Raw genomic sequence first — 20,826 nt, forward strand, 5'->3', positions numbered from 1 at the left:
TCCAGTAGGCCTTTACCTCAGTAGTTTACCCCCAGAGCAATGGGCAAGCTGAGGTAGCCAATCGGGAGATCCTGCGGATTCTACGAGTTTGGCTCGACCAGGTCGGGGGCAGCTGGATGGACTCGCTCCCAGACGTATTATGGGCGATCCGAACGACGCCGAAAGAGGGGACGGGTGTCACTCCTTTCCACTTTGTGTATGAAGGTGAGGCAGTCATTCCCGTCGAGGTCGGAATGGAATCTGACCGGGTGCAGCAGGACGATGCGGAAATACCGAGCGGAGATAGCTGGAGTTGGATTTGGTGGACGAGGCGCACGCCAGGGCTGCCGCTCGGCTGACGGCCTATCGGCAAAGGATGCAGCAAAGCTACAATCAGCGAGTGATTCCTTGATCCTTTCAGGTTAGCGACCTAGTATGGAAAAAGGTGAAGCTGGTCGGCAACGTTGGCAAGCTGGAGGCTCCTTGGGGTGGACCGTTCAAAATCGTGGAGAAGCTCCACTCGGGGGCTTACTACCTAGAAGATGAGGACGGACGGCGACTGGAGCATCCTTGGAGCGTAAACCATCTCCAGCCTTACCGAGCTAGATGAAAGGTACATTAATGTATTCGGTGTCGTGTGTTTCCTGTTTTTCCTACGCTTTCAATTACAGGAGTAAAATCAAAAAACAAAGTATGGCAAAGTTTTCGCCGAACGACAAGCCAGGGTCGGAGCGGCGATGATAAATACCCCGCCTGAAGACTGTCGAGCGGCGACGTTAAACCCCAGGGTTGGAGTGGCAACCATAAATACCCCGCCTGAAGACCATTGAGCGATGACATTAAACCCCAGGGTCGGAGCGACAACCATAAATACCCTGCCTGAAGACCGTCGAGTGGTGACGTTAAGCCCCAGGGTCAGAGCGACGACCATAAATACCCCCCTGAAGACCGTCGAGCGGCGACGTTAAACCCCAGGGTCGGAGCGGCGACCATAAATTCCCCTCCTGAAGACCGTCGAGCGACAACATTAAACCCCAGAGTCGAGCGACGACTATAAAGCTCCGCCTTTGCATCGTTTCAATCTGACATGGGTCCTCTGGACAGGAGGTGATCCTAAACTCGATTGCCTAGCAGTAGCTCAAAGATCAAAAGACGAGGATCTCACGAATTTAGTAGCGATAGAGGGAACAGGTAACTCGCTCGGATAAACACAGCGAGAGAACAAGCAAACAATGGAAGGCCCAAAAAGAGTTCATAGGCCGAACGGCAAGTACATATACTAAAATAGGCTGAACGGCAAGTACATTGAACGACTTCACTCTAGATAATCAAATATATCATCAGGGATCGTGGTAAGGAGCCCGGCATGGTCACAGACAGGAATGGTGAAGTCTTCAGGGAGACGACCCTCTATCTTCAGATAATTAACCGTGGTAGTGACGACCAACTCGAAAGCATAAACGAGCCGAGCGCTCGCTATTTCAATAAACTCTGTTGAGCGGATATAGTTTTGTCGCAGGATGGCGGCGCGGGTCGGCTCGACCTCTTGATATTCTTTGAACGCAGCTCAGGAGGCCTCCAGCGTGTCCTGGAGGTTCTTTAACTCCTCTCGTAGGGCAGTCATCTCTGTCGAGCGGGCAGTCTGTTCAGCGGTCAGTAGGTCCGCCAACTCCTTGACCCTCTGCGCAAGGGCCCGGGCCTCAGTGTTTTTTATCTCCAAATCGGAGATAACCGTATTTTTTCTGGTGTTGGCCTGCTTGATCTTTTTGTCATATGTCTTAACATCGGTCTTGAGCCGATCCACCATAATCTGTAGGCCAGAAGATTTGTGATGCTTGGCCTCCAGCAGTCTCTTGGTCTTGTCAAGGTCCACCTTCAACTCAGCATAAGAGGGGCCTTGAGGGGGAGCCCTATCAGAAACCTTGAGCTTCTTGAACTCCTCTTCTAGGAGCGCCAGGCGGTTGCTCACTGCAATGCTTTCCACCCAATACTGCAACAAGATCGGAGGGAAAAACATCAGTGCCGAACGGAAGTAAAAAAGAAAAATTGAGAATTACCCAGGTGGCCTGTTGCAGGTGGCTGTTGCCGAGCAGCTCCGGGGGCATCAAAGCGATGCGCGCTCGAGCGTCCTCCCAAACCTTCGCCAGGGGTCCCCGGATGGTTATTTGGTGTTTGGGGCTTGCCTACCGATCGGTCGCCTGTAGATTTTCCTCCGTCGGTAGATGGAGTATGGCCTTGATAGTCCTGCGCCCGCCCAATGTAGATTGAGCAGACGCTGAAGGGATAGAGGACTGGCTGATCGGATCAGAGCGGATAAGAGATCACCTGATTTTCCGCTGAGCGGGAGGGAGTGAGCTAAGGGGCTGGACAGCGAGGGGGTCAGAAGGTCAATCGCCTTGAGAAGGGGTCCGGTCGGAAGATAGCGCTTCCATCGTCCCAGGAGCCAATGGAGGGGGAGCGTCCGTCTGCTCGGACACACGCACAGCTGGGGTGGCCGAGCAGGTTGGTGTGCCCGTTCGACGTCGTTTGCGTCCAGACAATGGAAGTTCATCACTAGAAGATCCGGCTTCCTCGGCCTGAATGGCCGGTTGAGTACCTAACAGGGCGGTCTCTCCTGCCACCTCGGTAGTTGCGGTCTGAGCGACAGACGCATCGCTCGCCGTCTGCACCTCTTCACTCTCGCCTTCATGAGAACCGACCGGAGCGATGCCAAGTTTCTCTGCCTCCTTCGCTGCAGCCGCCTCTATCTCGACAGCCTTGAGTTTTATTATGCCGAGCACCACCGACTTCATCATAGTGGCAGCTGTGAGAAAGAAAGAAGAAATCAGTTAGACCCAAAGAAAAAGGAGAAAGCTATTTCTTACCAGGGACGCTCGGAAGCCTCGTTCGGGTCGGACTTAAGCCGAACATATACATCATTCCTTCGTGGAGCAGCTTATGGATATCCAGCTTCAGCCCGGCTAGCAGGTTGGTTGCGTGGAGGTAGGCGGGCTCGGTCCTATACCGCTTCAGGTCGGGCTGGGTAGGCAGAGCAGTCTGCCATTGGGTCCGAAGGGAGGTGGTTCGAGGAATCGCAAGAAGAAGAAGTAATCCTTCCAATGCTTATTGGAGGATGACATGTTATCAAAGAAGACAAGGCCGATCCGAGACTGAAACAAAAAGGTACCTATCTTGGACTGCTTCAGATAATAAAAGTAATGGAAAACTTGAGGCTTTAGAGGAATGTTGTGCACTCGGAAAAGCACAACTACGCCGCACAGCAGCCGAAAGGAGTTAGGGACAAGTTGGGCGAGCAGAATGCGAAAGTAGTTGCAGACTTCTATCATGAACGAGTGGATGGGAAACCAAAGGCCTGCTACGAATTGGTCTCGGAAAAAAGTGACAGTGTCGGCCGACGGGTCGTGGGGTCGGGCGGACGGCTCGGTTAAAACTATCTCATGGTCCGGGGAAAGATGGAAAACACCTATCAGGCTGGCAGCGTCACTCGAATCGAACCGACTTTCCATGTTGTGGTACCAAAGGCTGGGAGAAGCGTAAGAGGAACTGGCCATGACCGGAAAACGAAAAGCTCGGTGGTTTTGCCAAAGGATCAACGGAAAAAGGCCGACAGGAGTAGAAACAGCGCACAGGAAGGAAAGTCAAAGCAAACGACAAAGGAGGACGATGAAGGGACTTATGAGAAAGTGAAACATAGGGGAGAAAAGTGTGCTGAGGGTTCACCGGAACGCCAGAGGAAAAGGTTGCTGGAGCACTGGGCGTGAGGGAGGTCGCCAAAGCACAAAGGTAGCAGCAATGCAGCAGAAGTCAGCCTCGGGGTTTTATAAAGATCGAGCTTGACCAGCTGTAGCCGTCCGATCTAGGTCACGGGAATCAAGGCTTGCATCCGGCCGTGGAATTCAAACCGCCACATGTCCCATCATGGCAGACACCCCCGCAGTACGATGATGGCGGCGACGCCACATGGCGCCAGGTTACAGGGCGACATTTAATGGAGCCCATTACTCGGCGTGGTCGCAGGCACGACTTTAATGACGGTGATTTGCACAGATTCTGAGGAGATTCCGATGGCGACAGCTCTAACCACAGGCAGACCCGGATATGGAGCGATAAGATTAACAAAGTGTCAACGAACGCTTGGCCGAGTGGCCGACGAAGGCCCGACCGAGCGGATCACTCAAGCCGATAGGCCGACAAAGCACTAAACTAATTTATCCAGTCAGTCGGACTTACTGTCTCCTTCAACTAGACTTGAAGGGGAGGTATGTGATCCGGTGGGAAAGTGGGACTCGGATGGTAGAGTAGCCAATTACACGTGGGAGTCAGAGTCAAAACGGTCAACATCCCGTGCCCGACCGAGCAGCCGACGTACCTGCCCGAGTGGCAGTGCGACAGCCCATCTCAACGTTGGGTTTCCGACGCTCAGGGGCCGAGCGGAATCCCCGCTCGGCCGGACGATAGACATGGCTCGACCACGCGCGGCAGGGCGAAAGCAGGATGAAGCACTAGGGGGGCGAGCAGGCCTCCCACTCGGATCGGTCACTCCATCAACAGTACACGGGCTCGGTGGAGCAAACTCCCCGCCCAGCCTCGCAGACGACAAGAAGAGCAGGAGGGAATATCTTCTTCGGGGAAAGTGTCACCGACAAACGGCATGGTCAGGCAGAGAATCGTACGGTGGAAGTTTCCACTGTCACATCAGGGATATGGCCGGTCTATTAAGGTATGGCATCAGACGTGCTTTTCTGACACACTCATTGTAGGTATGCTTTGAGAAGCGTGCATGTCTTGGTAAACGTGCACGCGCCTTCAGGGAGTCTTATATAAGGACCCCTAGACTTCAATGGAGGTATGCGCGATTCATCACTGTAGCTACAGTTCTCGTCATTCTACTTCGATTTCTTGCTGCCGAAGGCTGACTTGAGCGTCGGAGGGTTGTCGCCGGGAATCCCTTCTCGGCTCGGTTTTGTGCTTGCAGGTTCTCGCCGAAGGTCTACGTCACTCACAGGGCTACACGGAGTCAACGAGAGTACCACGTCCCCAGCGACCGTCGACTCAGCACTTGGACAGGATCAATTTCTTTTCTATAAGTGTACAAATTTTGAGTAAGAAATTCGAAAAACAATTACAAAAGAAATTTTTAATTAAAATAATTTATATCCTAATAATTCAAAACTTTAGAAATTTTTAATCTATAAAAGATTTTGAATTGGAATCCAATATAAATTCCTACCTACTGGATTTAGTACAAATTTTAGAGGCACATAATTTTTAGGGATTTTCTTAATTTATCCTTGGTGTTTTCTAATGTACCAGTTAATTCTATCATTAATTTTTAGCTCTTATTTTCAAAAAATATTTGAATTTAAGCATGCGTAGTTATTTTCTAGTTTTTCTATTTGTGCTTTCAATTTTTTATTTTCTATTTTTAGATTATCAAACATATCTAAGGAGCATCAATTTGCTAAGTTTAATTTTAACCTAGCATTATCTCTTTCTAATTGTACTATATTCTTAGATAGTATTTTGATAAATTCAAAAGATTGCTTGGGAGATAGTGCACGTACCTCACTTACCTCGTGTTCTGATGCTCCCCTTTCGTCACTGTTTTCTTCTGAGGATCCTTTCCCTTCGTTGATACTCATATCTGAAGAACTTTAAGTATCCCTGTGGTGGTCTGCCATCAGGGCTAGTCCGATGTAGGCCTCGATCTCGGACTCAGAGGACGACGATTCATCCCATGTTCAATTAGATCCTTGTGCTTCGATCTTGTTGGTCTTTTGCCCTTGTCCTTTTCCTTCTTCTTCAGTTTAGGACAGTCATCCTTGATGTGTCCTTCCCCTTGACAGTTGTAGCATCATACCTTCATTTTGCTCTGAAAGTACTTTTTTGCTTGTGACTTATTAAATTTATTAGATTTAATAAACTTACTAAATTTTCTTACCAATAATGTTGCTTCATCTTTATTGATTGATGCTTTAAAGTCTAGATTGTCTGTTCTTGCCTTCAGAGCAATTGTCTGACTTGGCTTCTTTACTTCTGCACATCTAGATTCATGAAGTTCTAAAGTAGAAAATAAACTCTCTAATAAACTTGCCTCTAGATCCTTTGAAATATTATAGGAGTCTACTATAGACATCCATTCTTGTGTCCTAGGGAAAACATTTAAAGCATACCTTAAAGAATCTCGGTTTGTTACCTGTTCTCCAAGATTCGTAAGTCTGGTTATTAACTCTTTCAATTTAGCGTGCAGTTGTGCTACTGACTCTCCTTCTTTCAGCCATAGGTTGGTCAATTGGTTCTAGAGAAGATCCTATTTTGTGAGCTTGGCATCGGGTGTACCTTCGTGTAGTTCCAGGAACTTTTCCCAAAGTTCCTTTGTTGATTTTTAGGCGCTGATTCTGCTGACTTGTTGTAGAGGTAGTACGCTCAGCAGATGGAATTTGGCTGATCCATTTGCTACGAGTCTGCTTGCTCTTCTTTGTCCAGGAATACTTTTCTTTTTCAGCTCCTTTTTGGTCCTTGGGGGCTAAAAAAAAATCATATTTTATAATTATAAGAATCTTAAAATCTATTTTAAAAAAATACCTCCTTCCGGCGTTTCCATTGCACGAAGTCTCCTTCAAACTTCGGCGGGTAAATGCTCAATCCGATCATCGTCTCGATACTTCAGTCGGCGGTTAGTCCTTCTGAAGTGTTCTGGCTCTAATACCACTTGTTTAAGCAGTGAGACCGACAAGAGGGGGTGAATTACCTATAAGAAAAAGTAACTCCTTCTCATTCTTTTGATTTGATTAGTAGCACAATATAAATAACAATAATAAAAGAAATAGCAACTTAAAGAGAGTAGGTAAAAGGCTTGAGTTTTACTTGGTTACAACCTAAGTGGTTGTTAATCCAAGGCATTAAAAAACACTAGAAGATCTCCTTCGTTGAAGACAGAGAAGTCTTTTTACATACATTGATAGCTAAGAAATGACTAGGAAAGTTAATACAGAAATTGTTAAATATTTCCTAAGTTCAGGGGTCTTTTTATAGCTCCTAGAAAATTCTATCCATACCTTGAAGGTGCCTCCAAAGAGGTCCAAGGCACCTTCTATCGGATAGAGTTTATCCACCCAAGATAAAACTTTATCCTTGGCTAACAGCTAGCGAAGGCACTTCAAAGGCTGGAAGGTGCCTTTGTATTTGTCACACCCCCAGAGGAGTCCTTGCCAGACAAAAATCCGGCAGCATCTCCCATGTACCAGTGACAATCTGAAACATACATACATACAAAATACATCTGTCATGCCCTAGAGGAGTCCCCGCCAGACAAAAATCCGGAAGCATCTCCCCTGTACGGGTGACAATTGAAGCAATACATACATACATCACAACATATAAACATAAACATCTATATAACCATCAGCCTACACGGCTGGAATATATACACAAAATAGAAACAACATAACATGCAATTTATATTACACAGCCTACCCGGCTAGACATAAATTAATAAAACATTCACGTAGTATAATAAGCCCACACGGCTAAAAGTAAACACAACCACACAGTATGATAATAGCCCACATGGCTGAACGTAAACACAGCGAAAAATCATAAAATAATACGAATGTAAAGCCAACAAAGTCACTAACCAAAAATACTTGCGACTACCACACTAGACTCTAAAATCCACATCGACTTATTGAAAAGCAAAATGCACAAAGTCACTATGCTACCAAATAGCAATAAGATCGAAAAGTAACTGCCCTCGAGTGTGATGTGGGACTGGCAGCCGGGACTCTCCAAGCAACTTCTCAACCATCTACCTGTTACCTTGTGAAGGAAAACCAATTTGTGAGGTGGTGAGTATTGGAACTCAGCGGGTAAAGATAAGATAGTGCATGAACAAAATGAACCAATAGAGAATGCCAAAAGGAATACAGTCTCATAAGAAGAATAGCAGATACTAAAACATAATCATAATAAATGCTCATACCTGAAACCATATCCTAGGCTAGTAAGAGAAGGTCGGAAGTAGTACTAATCTGCTACAGTACTGTTCATAACTACAGAGGTAATAAGCAAGGTATATACAAATTTCCAATGAATAAACCAATGTCTAAACATCTACAATGAGAGTATATCTCAACATAAGTAAGTATATCAGCATAAGTGAACAACAACAATAAGTAAACAATAATAGCATATGTAAACAGCAGCAGCCAAAGCAAATATAATAACAACAGCGTATGCACGGATAGTCACTCCCGCCCACCTCTCTGCACCATGACCCCTGTATGGTCGAGAGGCCGGGTCAGTGACAGACTGTACACCACTCCAACTACCACTCTCACGAGTGGCCTAGGGGACAGCTGCATAGTAGCTAACTAGCTACATCTGCGACGGGGGTCCCTGCTGCTCGTAACTCCAGCTACCACTACCCATGAGTGACCGAGTGCAACACGACAGGATAAGCAGCATCAACTCCAGCTACCACTCTCTCGAGTGGCTGAGGATGCGACCCTGGTCAACGACTCTCTCGACCACAAGGGAGAATTGGTCGTTGACATGCATGCCATGACATGATGCGCCAAATGCAACAATCATCATACATATATAAGCAAAAATTAGGTATGCTACATAAAGCCAGCATGCTCAATATAGTACATAATAAACAACAGTCAAAGCATACAAACATGGTATCTAGTATCTGCTACTGATCATGGACAACAACAAGAGACTATATAGATATGGAAACGAATTTCTCAAAGATCGCGTGGAAGTATCAAGCACAGGAAAATAAGAGTGGAGTCAAGGTAAAAATAATTTCTTATCCAAAATAGTTCATGCACCAAGGTCAAGGTACTAAGAGAAATAAAGCAAGAAGTACCCGCCTTTATACGTAGCTCGGGATAAATAACGCCACGTCGAGACGCTCGTCTCGAATCAAAGTCCTACAACAACATATTTACGATTTCAACTAATTCAAAGTACAATAATTAGCTAAATCCAAACCCCAACTTAATGAGAGAAAACCCTAATTATATATTAAAAAAACTGAATCGCATGTCAAAGCCAAATTCCCCTATGTGGAACCATTACATCCTCGAAACAAATTTGTCAACTATCGAATCTACTACTAGCTTGCGGAAGAAACAAGTTCTTCATCGCATCTCTATCCAAATCTAATCGACATCTAAGAGTACAAAAACCTCACATACAAGATCAAAGAAAACCGAAACCCATCTATACATCCCGAACCCTTTTCAAATAGAATACAACCAACACAAAAGAACAAAACTCGATGAATAGCTCGTCCCAATCAAGCAATATCTATCTGAAACTTCGAAATCACCAAGGAAAAGCCAGAACCATCTTGGAAATACATTAAAACTCACTAAATTTGCCCCTAAAAACTGTTGATTCCCAAAGTAAACAAGAACCTCATTGGATCAAATCCCCCACTTCCCAATTCTATCTAACATTCAAAAGAAAACTCCATGAAGAAATAGAGACATCACTGGAATTGATTTGCACGCCCGCTCCCAATCTACTTCCCAAAACCCATACTTAGAGAGGAGATTATACTTGCAGAAAATTTACACAAAGCAAACACGAACTTTCACTTACCAAACCAGATCAGAAATTAAGAAAAAGAACAATCCTAAAACCCGTACAAGGAGAAACCAAGCCGATTCAAATCTCTCTACACAGAGCAATAAATCAAGCAATGTCACAAAAATCTGGACCATCCTCTAATCCCTACGCTTAGCTACCAAGGAAAACAAATTTCCATACCTACTAGGGGAAAGATCACCGACGGTGATGGCTCAAGAGAGAAGAAGAGGTCGGTGGTGGCTTGGGGATGAGGAATCAAACAGCTGATTCCCAGCGATAGCGGCTAGAGGACCTGCGGCAATCGTGTGCGGTGGCGTGCGTCTCCAATGCTGGCATGAGGAGGTGAGGCCGGCGGCGTCTGGGGAAGCTCATCCGCGAGAGAGAACCTCGGCTGGTACCCGTGTGAGGGAGAGATTTGCCGGCGTCTGCTGTGGCTCAGCGGCTGGGGTGCTCGGGTGCGAGGAAGAGAGAAGCCGACTGTGCGGTGCTCGGGCGAGGGAGAGGGAAGAAGGAGGGAGAGGCGTCGCGAGGGCTCAGATATGAGGATTCGGCACAAGAGGGAATCGACCGCGTGAGTGAGGGGGACGACACATTACTTAGGGTTTAATAATCTAAAACCTAACTTTATCTCAATCAACTCCTCCTTTAAATAGGGTATTTTAAAACAGAATTTAAATCCTACCCGTTGATCCCTATGAAATCTAAAACGTCTCATTTAAAATTTAGAAAAATTCCATAAATTTTCTAAAATTCACACGAACTTATTTTCGGATAAATTACCTGACCAATATATTTATTTTCCTTATAATAATTCAATATTGTCAAATTCCAAGTATTTACATCCTTATTTATATATATTTTTTTGTATATTACAACATCTGCCACATACGGCTGAAATATATTCACACAACCATGCAGTTATATACTCAGTCCACTCGGCTGGAACAAAATAAATGTAACCACGTAGTTATATATATATTAAACAACTCACTCGACTGTACTAAAAACCAACACAGCGAAAAAATGATAAAGGGGGCCTATATAAACCAAAACAACACACTGCTAGCCGGCTAGGCTTTATACCACAACCACAAAAACAAACTCCACATACTAAACTCCAAGGGAAAATCGAATATAAGACCAACAAGATCATTTACCAAAATACTTGAAATCACCAAACTAGACTCCAAAATCCACATCAACTAGTTAGAAAATAAATACGCAAATTCAATATACCATTCAAATAGAAATAAGTCTAAAAAAGAAAATTGTCCTTGAATGTGGCGAGGGACTGGCAGCCATAACTCTCCCAAGCATCCTTGATACATCTACCTGCTACTTGGCGAAAGAAAAACCAGTTTGTGGGGTGGTGAGTGCTGGGATTCAGCAGGTATAGGAAAGTGTTGGTTGCTACTCGGAAAACCTATAGGTTCCACTGTACAAAAATTTTGTACAAAGGTCTGAACCCTTTCCTAGCTACCATGTGTTCTTTTAAATTAAATTTTGGATCGCCTGCGGAACTTAACACGTTTGATCCAAAACTTAATCTATTTGTTCTTTTAGGTTTTGACTTGGATCTCCTGCGGAACTTAACACGTTCGACCCAAGTCTCCTTAAGTTATTAATTCCATTAAATATTAATTTCCATAATTGGTTCCCAATACTGACGTGGCGAGGCACATGGCCTTCTTGGATATGAGAGCAACCACCACCGACTAGACAAAACCTTTTATAGAAAGCTAATATTTAATTTCCTAAAATAACTTTAGGTTAACCAAAGAGAACAATCAAATCACAAGGAAAAGAAAAAACAAAAGAACACAACATCGAAAAACATATTCGAAATTCTAGAACGTAAGCCTCTTGTATTTGGTATTATTTCCATAAATAACTAGCATGATGCGGAAAGGAAAAATTACTAGTTATACCTTGTAGAAAAACCTCTTGATCTTCTACCGTATTCCTCTTCTAACCTCGGACGTTGTGTGGGCAACGATCTTCCGAGACGAGAAACCACCAATCACCTTCTTCTCCTCCTAGCTAGGTTCGGCCAACAAAGAGGAAGCTTCACCAAGGAAGAAAATCAAAACACTAACCAAGCTCCAAGAGATGCTAGCTTTCTCTCCTTCTTCTTCTTCTTCTCCGAGTAGTATCCGGCCACCACAAGAGCTCCAATGGAAGAGGGAGATTCGGCCACCACAAGAGGAAGAGAGGGAGAGGATGGCCGGCCACACCAAGGAACAAAAGAGGGAGAGAAATAATAGATGTTGTGTCTCATGAAGGCACCCTCACCCCTTCTTTTATATTCCTTGGCCTAGGCAAATTAGGAAATTTAATTACAATAAAATTTCCTCAATTTCCTTGACATGATTTAATTGAGAAAAATAAAATAAAATTTCCCAATTAAACCTACATTGGCCGGCCACATCATTGGAGAACAAATTGGACAAGTTTCAATCAACAATTAAAACTTCCTAATTTGTTTCCGGAAATTTTAAAAAATAAAATTTCTCTTTAAAAATCTCTTCATGGTTGATAAAAGGAAATTTCTATAATTTTAATTTTATCAACATGTGAATAATTTTAAAGAGAAAATAAAATATCTCACCAATCTACAAATAAGGAAAGAGATCTAATCTCTTTCTTTAATCTTTTGTAGATCTTTTATAAGAGAGATATTTTAATCTAAATTCTCTTTAATAAATTATTTCTTCCACATAATAAAAATTAAAATTAAAATTCCTTTTTAATTTAATTTGGCCGACCCCCACTAGCTTGGGTTCAAGCTAGGGCCGGCCACCCAAATTCATACCTAGGCCGGCCCTAGCTTGTTCCCAAGCTAGCTTGGCCGGCCCCTATTGGGTGGGAATAGAAGGTGGGTATAGGTGGGTATAGAACTCTACAAATAAGAGGCTACGATAGGGACCGAGAGGAGGAATTGATTTTGGTCTCCCGATAAAATTAAGCATCCCGTGTTCGCCCCGAACACACAACTTAATTTTATCAATGATAATTCATTCCACTAGAGAACTATCATTGAACTACCGCACCAATCCCAAATTACATTTTTGGGCTCCTTCTTATTATGAGTGTGTTAGTCTCCCTGTGTTTAAGATATCGAATGTCCACTAATTAAGTGAGTTACTGACAACTCATTTAATCAATATCTAAGTCCAAGAGTAGTACCACTCAACCTTATCGTCATGTCGGACTAAGTCCACCTACAGGGTTTAACATGACAATCCTTATGAGCTCCTCTTGGGGACATTATCAACCCAGTATCTCTAGGACACAGTTTCCTTCTATAATCAACAACACACACTATAAGTGATACCATTTCCCAACTTATCGGGTTTATTGATTCATCGAACTAAATCTCACCCATTGATAAATTAAAGAAATAAATATCAAACATATGTGCTTGTTATTATATTAGGATTAAGAGCACATACTTCCATAATAACTGAGGTCTTTGTTCCTTTATAAAGTCAGTATAAAAGAAACGACCTCTAATGGTCCTACTCAATACACTCTGAGTGTACTAGTGTAATTATATAGTCAAGATAAACTAATACCTAATTACACTACGACCTTCTAATGGTTTGCTCCTTTCCATTTTAGTCGTGAGCTACTGTTTATAATTTATAAGGTACTGATAACATCATCTTCTGTATGTGACACCACATACTATGTTATCTACAATATAAATTAAATGAACAACTACAAACAAATGTAGACAATTTGACCAAATGTGATTCTTTATTCATAATGAATGTTTACAAAGCTTAGGCTTTCAGTATACACTCCAACAATCTCCCACTTATACTAATGACTAAGCTGTCATATCTTCTACCATAAATCTGATTCCCATTCCCTCCACATGCCGATCGAAAGCTTTCACGGAAGGGCCTTAGTGAAAGGCCAGGTTATCCGCTGATGCAATCTTGGCGATGACAACTTCTCCTCGCTTCACAATATCTCGTATCCGTGGTACTTGCGCTCTATATGTTTACTTGCCTTATGGGCTCGTGGTTCCTTCGAGTTTGCAATAGCCGCTATTATCACAATAAATTGTGATGATTTTGGGCAAACCAGAATCACATCTAAGTCCATTAGAAAGTTCCCGAGCCATACCGCTTCTTTAGTGCCTCGAGGTGCTACATACTCACTTCCATGGTTGAGTCCGAAACGCATTGCTTAACACTCCTCCATGAAATGGCTCCACCTCCTATAGTAAACACATAGCCGATGTAGACTTACTATTATCCCTATCTGATTGGAATCCATGTAACCCACATGGAGCAAATCGTCTGCTTGATAAACTAGCATATAATCTCTAGTCCTTCTCGGTACTTTAATATATGCTTTACCGCAGTCCAATGTCCTTGTCCAGGGTTACTCGATATCTGCTGATCATGCCCATGGCAAAACAGATATGGTCTCGTGTATAACATTGCATACATTAGGCTTCCTACACCCAAGCATAAGGAACTGCTTTCATGTCCTCTATCTCTTTTGATGTCTTTGGAGACATCTCTTTAGATAGAGCTACTCCATGTCTAAAAGGTAAGAAACCTTTCGAATCCTGCATGCTAAAACGAGCAAGGATTGTATCTATATATGAAGCTTGGGACAGACACAACATTCTTTTCTTACGATCCCTTATAACTTTGATCCCAAGAATGTGTGCACAATCTCCTAAGTCCTTCATATCAAATTGTTTGGACAACCATACCCTTACGTCCGATAATACCTTGACATTGTTGCCAATTAACAAAATATCATCTACGTATAGTACAAGAAATACCACCACGTTTCTTACACTTCTTATATACACAAGATTCATCCGGACTTTGAATAAATCCATATGATGGATTACTTCATTAAACGGATGTTCCAAGATCTTGAAGCTTGCTTTAGTCCATAAATGGACCGATTGAGCTTACACACTAGATGCTCTTTGCCTTTTCAATGAACCCTCCGGTTGCTTCATATGGATGTTCTCTTCAAGACTTCCATTAAGGAAAGCTGTCTTGACATCCATTTGCCAAATCTCATAATCCATATGAGCGAGAATGGATAAGAGTATCCGGATAGACTTAAGCATGGCTACCGGTGAAAAGGTTTCCTCATAATCGATTCCCTCTTTCTGAGTGTACCCTTTCGCAACAAGCCTAGCTTTGAAGGTTTCTACCTTCCCGTCTGTCCCTCTTTTCCTTTTGTAGATCCACTTGCAGCCAATAACTTTTACACTATTTGATGGTTCTACAAGCTCCTGCACCTTATTAGAGTACATAGACTCTATTTCTGAATTCATTGCCTTTTGCCAAGATGCTACATCTATATCTTGGAGTGCTTCGTCATATGTTCGTGGATCAGGTTCATGTTTACCTGGGATCAACTCCAAGACTCTCCAAAAACATGAATCTATCAGTTGCCTTACAACCCTCCCACTACGACGAGGCACTGTCTGTGGTTGTGTATCATGTGTGACACGTGTTGCAGTCTCTTGTGGTACTTCATCTTGTACTGTTGGTACTGAAGTAGACATGTCCTCTCTAAGTTCTTCTGAAACAACTTTACTACTGGGCTTGTGATCCATTATATAGTCTTCTTCTAAAAACTGGGCATTGGTGCTAACAATGACCTTCTGGTCTTTAGGACTATAAAATAAACCTCCTTTCGTTCCTTTGGGATATCCTACAAACACGTGAACTTCTGTACAAGATTCTAACTTATCAACATCTGGTTTTAGCACATGTGCTGGACTACCCCAAATCCGAATATGTCTTAGACTGAGTTTTCGCCCATTCCACAATTCTATGGGAGTAGAAGAAACTGATTTAGAAGGTACTAAGTTCAGAACGTATACTGCTGTTTCCAGAGCATATCCCCAAAACGAATTTGGTAATTCTGAATAACTCATCATCGATCTAACCATCTCCATAAGAGTCCTATTCCTTCGTTCTGCTACACCATTCTGTTGGGGTGTTCCAGGTGCAGACAATTGGGATTGAATCCCAGCCTATGATAAGTAATTCCTAAACTCTCCTAAAAGGTATTCGCCACCACGATCAGATCGTAGTGTCTTGATACTTTTACCTAATCGTTTCTCCACATCAGCCTTGTATTCTTTGAACTTATCAAAGCACTCGGACTTGCGGCGCATTAGGTAAATGTATCCGTATCTTGAATAATCGTCTATGAAAGAGACAAAATATTCAAAACCTCCTCTCGCTTGGACAGACATAGGACCACACAAATCAGAGTGAACCAATTCTAACACTTCTTTGGCTCTTTACCCCTTGGCCTTGAACGGCCTTTTGGTCATTTTACCTTCTAAGCAGGATTCATAAGTTGGAAAATTTTCCAACTCTAATGAACTCAAAAGTCCATCGGCTATAAGCCTCTGAATCCTACTTAAGTTAATATGACCAAGCCTTAGATGCCAAAGATATGCTTGGTTCATTTCTGAAGGTTCTTTTCTCTTATTAGAATTAGAAGATGAGTTATAAATTTCCATGTTTTGCTTTGTGGAAGAAATTGGATTTAAAGTATACAAATTACCAACTAATGCACCAGAACAGATAATCACTTTATTTCTTTTAATAACTACATCGTTACTGAAAGAAGCTGAATATCCATCTAAAAAAAGTTTAGAAACCGAAATTAAATTCTTTCTAAAACTGGGTACATAAAGACAATTTCTTAAAATCAAATATTTATTTCTACTAAAAGATAAGTAGACGTCTCCCACTGTAACAGCTGCCACCTTAGTAGCATTGCCCATGTAGACGGTAATCTCCCCTTCAGATAGTCGTCGGGTTTCCTGGAACCCCTGCAAGGAATTGCAGACATGATCAGTGGCTCCCGTATCTACACACCAGGTGCTGGTAGATAACACCGCTAAACATGTTTCAACAACTAGAGCATGAGATATACCTTTGTTTTGGTTCTTACGAGGACAGTCCGCCTTCCAATGTCCTGCCTGCTTGCAGATGAAGCACTTGCCCTTCGGCTTCTTCACTCCAGCTTTAAATCCCGTACTCTGAGATTTATTCACTTTCTTTGCTGAGCTAGCTTGTTTCTTCTTCTTCTTTCCTCTCGGTTTAGAAGTAGAACCATTTTCAGCAAAGTGAATTTGAGAATTATGACGAAATAATCCTTCTGCTGCTTGAAGTTCTGTCAGTAGTTCCCCTAATGAATAAATCCTCTTATTCATATTATAGTTCAGGCGGAACTGCTCAAAACTTCTAGGTAGCGTTTGGAGGATCATATCGATCTGGGTTTCCCCATCAATTTCTCCTCCAAGGATCTGTATCTCGTTCAGATAAGCCATCATCTTTAGGATATGATCCCTTACAGGAGTACCCTCTTGCATGGTGGCTGTCATTATCTTTCTCATAGCTTCTTGTCTAGAAGCCCTATCCTGATGACCAAAGAGTTCCTTGAGATTGTTCATAATATCATAAGTTGTTTGGTAAATCTTGATGTTGCAATACATTTGACATTGAAGCCAAATGTAACACCGCGCCATCTCATCCGCCTTTACCCATCTCTTATGATATTCAATCTCCTCTTGGGTAGATTCACCAAGGGTGCATCGGGACAAGGTTCATCAAGATAAATTTATAGCTTTCAAAGGTGAGAACAATGTCGTGTTCCTTTTCCAATCTATGTAATTAGGTCCAGAAGTCTATTTTGTTGAAGTATGATGGACATGGGTTGAAAGTCATCCTAAGAATCACAAATAACTTTTGGTCGAACTCTAAATTTAGAATAATATTGATTCCTCAAACAATACTATTTTAAATTAACCAACACCTCATAACACCGTGAATTTTGTATGCCACGTTAGTGTGGACGATACAAATTCAACATTTGTAAAGGAGGGTTTTAACCCATTAATTTTATTATCTTGTCAACCTAACTTTTGACAAATAAAATTAATAGTTGGTATTATTTGGTCACACAAATAATAGCAGTGACTCCGTTGGGGAGGATACTATTAGATGTGTCTAAGTGTACACCATTACTTGACACTAAGTCCATTAATAAGATTATGTCCCTTCCGTTGGGGAAGATCACACGCTCTTAATTAACTTCCTATAGTCATCCAAAAATGGAAGTCTGTTCTAGTGATCCGCAAACAAGCTCATCCGTTATGGAGGAAGGCACTCAGAGCCAACGCGCAAGCTTGTTTGCATCACTTACAAACCAGTAATGGAGACCATGGGATTTATTTAAAATTCCCTCTCCCACTTAGTTATTTATAAATGAGGAATTTTAACTATGCTAGCCTACTTTACTTGTAAACTAACATGCACACACAGCACAATATAAAAGCAATAAATAGGGAAACTAATTTTCAACTATTATGGCTTTTATCTCTAGTTGTCCTCCGTGTGTTGTCATCCCAAGCTGCTGCCATATTTGGCCACCGCCACCGGGTCTAGCTGTTGCATCCATCTTGCTCCTAGTTCCGCTGCGCCTCTGGTCCTTAGAAGGTTCCACGCTTTGCAAGATTCGATCCGCGACATAAATAGAATTTTACATTTTTGATCCTATATTCCATAAAAGGAATGTACATGTATCTAGATCAAAAATAAAATCCTAATAAAACTAAATACAGCTCCTGCTGTATTTTAATACAATCATGCACACACATATAAATGCCCTTGACATGTCCAAGGGTCCAATCACACACATAATAACTAAAAGCCATAATAGTTGGATCCTGCATCCACAAAGTTAGCACATCCTACTATTAACTTGCCTAAATTATGTATGACATGTGCATAATTTAAACTAAATACCAAATACACAGAGGCAAAACCCTAGCTCTGATACCAATTGTTGGTTGCTACTCGGAAAACCTATAGGTTCCACTGTACAAAAATTTTGTACAAAGGTCTGAACCTTTTCCTAGCTACCATGTGTTCTTTTAAATTAAATTTTGGATCGCCTGCGGAACTTAACACGTTTGATCCAAAACTTAATCTATTTGTTCTTTTAGGTTTTGACTTGGATCTCCTGCGGAACTTAACACGTTCGACCCAAGTCTCCTTAAGTTATTAATTCCATTAAATATTAATTTCCATAATTGGTTCCCAGTACTGACGTGGCGAGGCACATGACCTTCTTGGATATGGGAGCAACCACCACCGACTAGACAAAACCTTTTATAGAAAGCTAATATTTAATTTCCTAAAATAACTTTAGGTTAACCAAAGAGAACAATCAAATCACAAGGAAAAGAAAAAACAAAAGAACACAACATCGAAAAACATATTCGAAATTCTAGAACGTAAGCCTCTTGTATTTGGTATTATTTCCATAAATAACTAGCATGATGCGGAAAGAAAAATTACTAGTTATACCTTGTAGAAAAACCTCTTGATCTTCTACCGTATTTCTCTTCTAACCTCGGACGTTGTGTGGGCAACGATCTTCCGAGACGAGAAACCACCAATCACCTTCTTCTCCTCCTAGCTAGGTTCGGCCAACAAAGAGGAAGCTTCACCAAGGAAGAAAATCAAAACACTAACCAAGCTCCAAGAGATGCTAGCTTTCTCTCCTTCTTCTTCTTCTTCTCCGAGTAGTATCCGGCCACCACAAGAGCTCCAAGGGAATAGAGATGTTCGGCCACCACAAGAGGAAGAGAGGGAGAGGATGGCCGGCCACACCAAGGAACAAAAGAGGGAGAGAAATAATAGATGTTGTGTCTCATGAAGGCACCCTCACCCCTTCTTTTATATTCCTTGGCCTAGGCAAATTAGGAAATTTAATTACAATAAAATTTCCTCAATTTCCTTGACATGATTTAATTGAGAAAAATAAAATAAAATTTCCCAAATAAACCTACATTGGCCGGCCACATCATTGGAGAACAAATTGGACAAGTTTCAATCAACAATTAAAACTTCCTAATTTGTTTCCGGAAATTTTAAAAAATAAAATTTCTCTTTAAAAATCTCTTCATGGTTGATAAAAGGAAATTTCTATAATTTTAATTTTATCAACATGTGAATAATTTTAAAGAGAAAATAAAATATCTCACCAATCTACAAATAAGGAAAGAGATCTAATCTCTTTCTTTAATCTTTTGTAGATCTTTTATAAGAGAGATATTTTAATCTAAATTCTCTTTAATAAATTATTTCTTCCACATAATAAAAATTAAAATTAAAATTCCTTTTTAATTTAATTTGGCCGACCCCCACTAGCTTGGGTTCAAGCTAGGGCCGGCCACCCAAATTCATACCTAGGCCGGCCCTAGCTTGTTCCCAAGCTAGCTTGGCCGGCCCCTATTGGGTGGGAATAGAAGGTGGGTATAGGTGGGTATAGAACTCTACAAATAAGAGGCTACGATAGGGACCGAGAGGAGGAATTGATTTTGGTCTCCCGATAAAATTAAGCATCCCGTGTTCGCCCCGAACACACAACTTAATTTTATCAATGATAATTCATTCCACTAGAGAACTATCATTGAACTACCGCACCAATCCCAAATTACATTTTGGGCTCCTTCTTATTATGAGTGTGTTAGTCTCCCTGTGTTTAAGATATCGAATGTCCACTAATTAAGTGAGTTACTGACAACTCATTTAATTAATATCTAAGTCCAAGAGTAGTACCACTCAACCTTATCGTCATGTCGGACTAAGTCCACCTGCAGGGTTTAACATGACAATCCTTATGAGCTCCTCTTGGGGACATTATCAACCTAGTATCTCTAGGACACAGTTTCCTTCTATAATCAACAACACACACTATAAGTGATACCATTTCCCAACTTATCGGGTTTATTGATTCATCGAACTAAATCTCACCCATTGATAAATTAAAGAAATAAATATCAAACATATGTGCTTGTTATTATATTAGGATTAAGAGCACATACTTCCATAATAACTGAGGTCTTTGTTCCTTTATAAAGTCAGTATAAAAGAAACGACCTCTAATGGTCCTACTCAATACACTCTGAGTGTACTAGTGTAATTATATAGTCAAGATAAACTAATACCTAATTACACTACGACCTTCTAATGGTTTGCTCCTTTCCATTTTAGTCGTGAGCTACTGTTTATAATTTATAAGGTACTGATAACATCATCTTCTGTATGTGACACCACATACTATGTTATCTACAATATAAATTAAATGAACAACTACAAACAAATGTAGACAATTTGACCAAATGTGATTCTTTATTCATAATGAATGTTTACAAAGCTTAGGCTT

Source organism: Zingiber officinale, chromosome 8B (genome assembly GCF_018446385.1).
Source record: "Zingiber officinale cultivar Zhangliang chromosome 8B, Zo_v1.1, whole genome shotgun sequence".
Taxonomy (NCBI): Eukaryota; Viridiplantae; Streptophyta; class Magnoliopsida; order Zingiberales; family Zingiberaceae; genus Zingiber; species Zingiber officinale.